Source organism: Anolis sagrei, chromosome 2 (assembly GCF_037176765.1).
Source record: "Anolis sagrei isolate rAnoSag1 chromosome 2, rAnoSag1.mat, whole genome shotgun sequence".
NCBI lineage: Eukaryota > Metazoa > Chordata > Lepidosauria > Squamata > Dactyloidae > Anolis > Anolis sagrei.
This window is the reverse complement of record NC_090022.1, coordinates 210476428-210484538: the sequence shown is the minus strand read 5'-3', so window position 1 is coordinate 210484538 and position 8111 is coordinate 210476428. Positions and strand designations below refer to the sequence as shown.

Below are 8111 nucleotides of genomic sequence, written 5' to 3'. Positions count from 1 at the left end.
AGATCAGAGTTTGTCTGCTACACTGCATTTGGGAAAGCTTGCTCAAAAAGCCAGGTTTTTTTTTTCGAAATGTTAAGACGGTGGGGGCCAATCTGATATCCCTAGAGAGGGCATTCCATAGTCGAGGAGCCACCGCTGAGAAGGCCCTGTCCCTCGTTCCTGCCAACCGAGTCTGTGAAGAAGACGGGACCGAGAGCAGGGCTTCCCCAGAAGATCTTAGGGTTCTAGATAAATAAATATAAAGACAGATAATCCACAATATCTGCTTTGAACTGTGACCAGACTACCATATAATCCAGTTCAATGTGGATTTTATACAGCTGTGTGGAAGAGACCAAGAGAGGACAATGGAGAGTGCCCCTCTAGGAGCGATGGAAGGTCATTTTCCAAGGTCTCTTGCCTTCTCTGCCAAAGAGTGCTGGTACCTCACCAAAATGCATCTCACACAATTCTACAGTAAATTGATGTCAAACTGCATTAATTCTACAGTGTAGATGTATGTCCAGGAGAGCATTGGTTGTCAAAGATTAGACTTCCATATTTGTATGGATTTCAATTTCCAGAAATTCCAGCTAGCATGATAAAAGGTAAGGAAGTTTAAAACATCTGGAGGTTCAAATGATAGAATTTCTACAGTTGAATACTAGTATCTTCACACTATATTTCCTACTCAACAGATAGTGCTTTTTCTGCTTTTCCATCCCTTACCCACATCCTTGGTGGGTATGATTCACAGAATATAAAAACAAAACAATTCAGAAATCCATACAAGGAACAAGACATGGAGGTATCAAACAGGGAAGCTGGCTTAGTTAATGAGCAGACCAGCTGTACAGACTATGTCTAATACCCACCCAAGGAGAGGATAGTTGTACTAACAAAAGGCTATTTTCAACATCTAAGCTTGAACATTATAAAAAATCTACCCTAGGGACCCTCGAGATGCAAGATGAGAATTATAGCAAACTGCAACTCCCATTATCCACACCACTGACCACTATGTTTAATAGGAACTGTAATCCCTGAAAACCTGGCAATTGGGTTGATGCTTGGGAATCTATACCAGGAAACATTGGAGAAAGTTCCAATGAGTTTTGCAATGTAGTCTTGCTCTTGGATTGTAGAGTGAGGATTGTTTATACCCATTTGGGAAAGAAACCCATAGTTTACTGTGGCCACACATTATTAAATGTTTCCATTGATCTGGAGTAAGATTGCAAACAGTGTTTATTATTCCAGGACAGGAACAACAACAACAACCACTTACTTAACCTTTCTTAGAGTTTGATAATTTAGTACAGTTCTGATGACTAATCCCAGAGTATCTCAGTCTTGTTATGACAGATAAAAATAACACAATGGGGACTGGTTTCACCACAAGGCAGCCTCAGGGCACTTCCACACAGCCACATAATCCAGAATATCAAGGCAGAAAGTCCACAATATCTTCTTTGCACTGGGTTGTCTGAGTCCACACTGCCATATATTCCAGTTCAAAGCAGATAATGTGGGATTTTATATGTGGCCTTAGTCCCCTTCTATACTGCCATGTCACCCAGATTATCAAATAAGATCATATACATTATCTTCTTTGACCTAGATCATATGAGTCTACACCTCCATATGATCCAGTTCAAAGTAGATAATCTGGATTGTATATGATAGTGTAGGGGGGTCTTAGGCTCCTCCTTTCTCCTGCCCTTTTGATGGACAATTACCACTAGAAAACTACATCTTTATCAATCATGAGGATCAAACCTTGCTTCCTTTGGAGAGGGAAAGTAACCTCTCAGGACAGGCATGCATCAAGCTCTCCAAATCCTTTTTGGTTTCCAGTGGAGAACACTACAAATATGATTTGATTTAGTTTTGACTTTGGGGAAAAGCACAGCATTTTAATTTATTTACTCCCATAACTGGTGATGATGTTGGAAAAGTAACTTGGCTTGCTGGTTACTTGTCACTACTTTAAAAGGGGAATCTTAGGACAGAAAAAATAGAATTTTAAAAACCCTTTGAAAAGTAACTGTGTCATTAAAAAATAGGATGGCTTTGTCTCCACCCATTCCAATACTTTTCAAATGCAACATTATTGCACAAAAGTTACTCTCTGCAGATGCTATGTTATTTGTAGCTCATTGTCTCAAAACTCTGTATCCAACAATGTCCTCAAACCAGGCTTCTATATCATTTGGCTAAATTCCCTCTGGATTGGAACCCAGGCTTTCAAGGATGTATCCAAATTGTTGAGCCCTATCCTCAAAATATGTTCTGCATCTTGGGAGAATACATTTAAGAGTTCTTCCACACAGCCATGAAACCCAGAATGTCAAGGTAGATAATCCACAATACCTGTTTTGAATTGAATTATCTGCATCCTCACTACCATATAATCCAGTTCAATGTGGATTTTATACAGCTGTGTGGAAGGGGCCTAAGGGATAGACTAAAGCCTTCATTGAATTGAAAGCTACAAGCCTGCACTGTTCCAACTCCACACACCCCCTTCTCTCTTGTTAATTCTAAGAGAGGCTGGATCTCTACTGCCATATAATCCGGTTTCTGAATCCAGATGACCTGATTTCAGCTGGAGTATATGAGTCTACACGGTCATATAATCCAGTTCAAAGCAGATAATGTGGATTCAGAAACTGGATTATATAGCAGTAGAGTTTCCTCCTCTAGCTTAGACCATGGGCTGAACCTGAACTCTTATAGTTCTTGAGATACTTACATGGGAATAAACCGACATTTAAGTTCTGTTTATGGGACTGTGCAGCAATATATTTCAGGTCTAGTGTCTGAACATCTAGGGATGCCTTATCTGATCAAATTAGCTCTTTGTCTTCTGACTTTTTTACAAATTATCCAGGAAGTTGGTAGGGTCCTCCAATCTGTAAGGAAAAACAATATGAATTTGTCAAAAGAAGCAGATTACAGTAATTACAGTGAATCAGCAAAAAACTGGCAAAACAGCATCTGAGTACTCCTTGCCAAAGAAAACTATGAAATCCTCGTAGTAAGTTGGCAGGCGAATTGAAGACATCTACACGCCCACACACAATCCATGATTCAAAGAAACTCCCTCCCTTTCCTACCTTCTAATTATAGCATGGGAGGGTAGCTCCCCCCCCCCCCCAGCATGTATCAGCAAACTTAGTCAAAGTTAACATTCTGAACACTGAAAATGAAATGACCAAATCAGTTAAGCCAAATCAGTTAAGCCAGTTAAGGTAAATTAATACTTTTAAACATTTCTATATTTCTATATTTATTTATTTATTTTATGTTCACATTACCATTGGCACTGACCATTTCACAATCTCAATCAAATTATTATACATTCAGAAAAAATATTCAAAACATTTTTTTAAAAACACCAAAAGATGGAAGACGAGAAGAGGGAAGAAAGATTAAAAGAGAAAAAATACAAAACAAAGGCTCCGAATTTGATTCCTGTAATGAATAAAACCTAAATTTGAAAAAGATATGTATTACTAGAATGACTAATTTTCATTACCACAGGCTTTTACATCTTGTGTTTCTTATGGTTCAAAAAGTCCAAAAGCAGTTTGGAATCTCAAAAAGCTTCACTGAGTTTTTCCTTTAGAAGCCACATAAAGTTGTGATTTTAGGCCAGTTTTGTAACCTTAACTCTCCATTCTTCTGTTGTGAATATATCTTCTTGGGGTTATATTTTTGAGCACTCCACAGAGACATTGACCCTGCTGATTGGAGGATGCTGAAAAAAAAGTAATTGTTCTGAATCAGCATTTGCTGATGCTAGTAAAATGGGATGCAGTTTGCCCTGCCTTGGTCAATGTGAAATATACATATTTACCTACATTGGATGCAATTTGACCTCACTAACAACCATTCAAGCTACAGAATTAAACTGCTATTATTCCATTTGAACTGTAAATAGCAATTGAGTTAGAGGCAGAAAACATTATGGTGTCATCAAATTCCAGAGGACAGGCAATGGCAATTAAAGTGAGATATAAGCACTATGGAGTGAATGGGCCCAAACCAGAAAGCAACAAGATTTCAGAGAATAACTGTTGATGGGAGACTTTGTGAGGTGAAGTTATGAAAAAATCAGGTTCTGGGATCACCAAATGATGAAGCTTAAATGATCAAGCTTTAAACAAGTTTAAATGGGTGCTTGTTGTTCAGCCTGTCCCAGAATAATAACAGCTGCCTGAAATCATACCTCAGATATATCAAATAACACATGACCACCGTTACCTCCAGTAAACTACATCTCTCTTTTGCTCCCAAATGGGTGTAAACAGCACTCCCTCCATAGTCCAAGCACAAGATCACAACCCATTGAAACATGCCCCAATGCTTCCTGATTCTGAGAATTCCCAAGTGCAATCCAAACTGGCAGAACCAGTACCAACTATTTTTTTTCTCCCCAAACATGTGTTGCTTGCCTTTTGGATTTCTTGTGGTTTCTTCCATTTTCCGATGAACAGTATCTGGGTTGTACAGCACTTGGTCTTGTGAGGTCTTTCCCTCTCTCTATCACTTTGAAATCTCCTATTAGTCACCTTTCAGGAGAAGAGCTTCATCTTCATTCTTGTGGGAAACCAGATTGAAAGGTGATTAATTTTTGACATGACACATTGAAACAGGGATGGGGAAGCTGTGCTCCTTGAAGTATTATTGTGCTCCAGCTTTCACAAACTCTACCTGGCATGGCTACTGGCACACTGTGCTGAGACAGGTTTATATGCATCCTTCACATTCTACCATGAGTTTCTACCCTTCTGTTGTCCCTCATGGTCTTTTTCAGATCGTAACTCTATTGGGGTGGTCAGATCTTTGACTTGAGCTGTTAAAATCTGTAAAGCACCAGGTACATTTTAACTTGAGAACCAGCAAGATATCATGGATTGTATGATGGATTAAGACCTTGGAATATAGGGTTCAGATCCCTATTTAGCCATGGAAACCCAGTAGATGAGCCTGGATGCAAATTTTAATATTATTTAGATGCATCACATATGCAAATAATATGAAAACTCAAAATCTGGGAAATAGCAAATACATTTCCTAGTAAATAATATAAGTTTAACTGAAAAATCCAATACATATTAAATCTAAGACTTAGGCATATTTACCTGGGAATAGTTATAAATGCCCTAGCCCACCAGATAGTACTCTGTTCTCTGCACTTCCAGTCCCCTGGCAAGCCTGATCCTTTTTATAGCCTGATCACACACATCTTAGTATTTCTGGCTAATGGTTTTTTGGTGTGTATTGTCTGAGTGAGTTTTAAGGCTGCAGTTTTCATACACCTATGTTTTATTTAATTGTGTTTTATTAGATTGTTATTTTTTGCTATGTTTTATTTTAATCAGGTTTTTTTAAATGGGTTGTTTTTGCTTTGATGTGCTTTGGTTTGATGTTCTGTGGACATTTTGTTCCACACATAAGCTGTCCGAGTCCCTTTGGGAGATGATGACAGGGTATAAAAGTACAGTTGTTGTTGTAGTAGTAGTCATAATAATAATAATAATAATAATAATAATAATACAGTATAGATTCCCCCCCCCCCCCCAGCCTCCTCAATGGCACCACTACTCCTGCTGAACTTCCAGGGCCACCTTATCAGAATGAATGCTGTCATTCCAAAATTCAGAGCTGAGTCAGAAATGAAACAAACAGCAGACATGTCCGGTAGCCAATTGGCAGGCACTCTACAGTCACGTGTGTCCAATTTCTGCACTTGTGGTTAGACTAGCACACTGGGATTGCGGGGGAGAGAGGCAGGAGTCAAGTTTGTATTTGGCCAGAAAGGACTGTTGTTATCTAACTGTTGTTGCTGAATTAAAAGAAGGCACCATATGTGCAGGCCTCAGCCTTGTGAAAGAAGGGCTGGATGAGGAGTAATGTAAAAACAAAGCAACACACAGCTATGACGATGTCATCACTCTCCTTCAGCTCAAAAAAAGGGAGACATTCTTAGAATAAAGAAAAGTGTTTTTCTCACACACACATATATGAAAAACACTTTTCTTTATTCTAAGAATGTCTCCCTTTTTTTGAGCTGAAGGAGAGTGATGACATCGTCATAGCTGTGTGTTGCTTTGTTTTTACACACACATATATGAAAAACACTTTTCTTTATTCTAAGAAAAGATAGCATTACAGATGTTATTTGGAGAGGAGGAATACTGTATATAAGTTAGCATCCTCCAGTCGGAGAAGAACAGGTCAATTTTAATGGCTGGTATGGATAGGAAGATTTATTTTGTGTTCATGTTTGTATGAATATTATTATTATTATTATTATTATTAATAATAATAATAATAATAATAATAATGCAGATGGAAAAGCTTCCACAATATGAGGATTTAAATATCGAAATGCAAAGACTGCAGTCAAGGTGGTCGCACTGGTGATTGGCACACTGGGTGCAGTGCCTAAAGACCTTGGCCTGCACTTAAAAACAATCAGCACTGATAAACTTATCATCAGTCAGTTACGCATTATTTGCCGATACCTCATACAGTCCTAAACACTTAGGAAGAGTCCGATATATCACACAATCCTAGACCCTTGGGAAGTGTTCTATGTGTGATCAAATACAAAAGATAGCACACCAATCTTGTTTGCTGTGTACTACTTTTGTTGTGCATCAAATAACAGTAATAATAATAATAATAATAATAATAATAATAATAATAATGTATTTCTTAATTTATTGCCTGTTTCTTCTTGTTACTCTAGGTGGGGCACAACACAATCAAACACATCTATAAAATCACATATTAAGACATACTTAAAATACATATATTAAAACATGAGACAAAAGTTCAAACTGCATAAATGTAGAATATGACTGAAAGAGACAGTGTCTTGCAAATTAAGTATCAACTGTGATATTTAAGATGAGGAACAAAAAAATGTTTTTGGCAGCAGTGACCTTTGCTATTGCTTTTCTTACTCTCTCAAACACAGTGGATAGTACAGTAAATTCAAAAAGACTTGTCCTTCCTGGATCTCTGGGGAACAAAGCCTTACAATAAACAGATCCAAGACAAGAAAGAAATGGAAGATGTCTAGCTTCTCTGGAGGGGAAAGGGAAGAGGGGCTGGTTGAGGGGGAAAGAGAAGCCTCCCAGTGATCAAGCCAAGGCCTGCCTACAGGCTGGTTGCAATAGTATGAAAGGGGTGAAGGAGGAGCAGCCAAGAAGGAAGGGCCTGGTCCCCATGAAGGAAGAAAAAGTCCCAAGAGTGGGGTGAAGGCCTTTAGAGGCCCCTATGCACTGAAAAGGTTTCAGGACCTCCATGTATACCTAATTCAAAATATAAACAACACAGTTGGAAACAAAACTGACTGTAAGATGGGAGATCCTCTTCATTGGGCATCCTTTTACTTTCTCTTTCTGGGAAAAGCTTTCTCCTGCTCCTTCTTGTCTTGTGGGACCTGGTTGGGTTGGACAGTTCGCACAATCAGAGATCCTTTCCAAGGAAAACTCCCCTGGTGCCGCTTCCTTCCCTGGAGGCCCGAGACGGGGTCGCCTTGAGCTCCATCCAGGGTGAGTCCGGCCTTTGGCCAAGAAAAGGCGAGTAGGCTCGCTCGCCTGCGTCTACACAGTGAATGCAGCCTGACCCCACTTCAGCTGTCATGGTGGCTCAATGCTATGCATGCAATATTAGGACTTGCAATGGGGTGGTACACTTGCTGGCCTTGGCGGAGAAAGCGGAAGACCTTGTGGGCCTGCAATGCCCCTGAATCCACGGCCAGGAGGGAGCCCTGAGAGTCCAGTTGGGGTCAGCCTAGCTGCGCTTGGGACTTGGGAGGGACTCGCCCTGGCTGAGCTTGGCTTCTGTTTCTTTTCCCCATGTGTGATGCCGGCAGGGAAATACATCCTCATCCAACTGGTTTCACGCCGTTTTTCGGACACAGCGGCAGGTATCACTTTCGCTCCGTGTTGTTCCTCTTCCTCGCCGACCCGGAATTGAGGCGGAATGAAGGGAGCCTGCTTCTCCCCGTCCCGCTTCAGACGCGCGTCATCCCCAAAAGAGAGAAGCCAGAGATGCCACCCGGAGCCAAGGAGGAGCGGGAGGGTCCCACGGCGCACAGGTCGAGCTTG

General features: G+C 40.2%; 1 long non-coding RNA gene across 1 annotated transcript; it reads right to left on the bottom strand.

The window, feature by feature from the left end:
- Positions 1-278: 278 nt before the first annotated feature.
- On the bottom strand, positions 279-7820 carry LOC137096126 (uncharacterized). Its single transcript, XR_010909303.1, has 3 exons — positions 7311-7820; positions 3521-4584; positions 279-2894 (listed from the first exon to the last, which is right to left on the bottom strand). It is a non-coding gene; the product is annotated as an uncharacterized lncRNA (long non-coding RNA).
- Between the last annotated feature and the right edge of the window lie 291 nt (positions 7821-8111).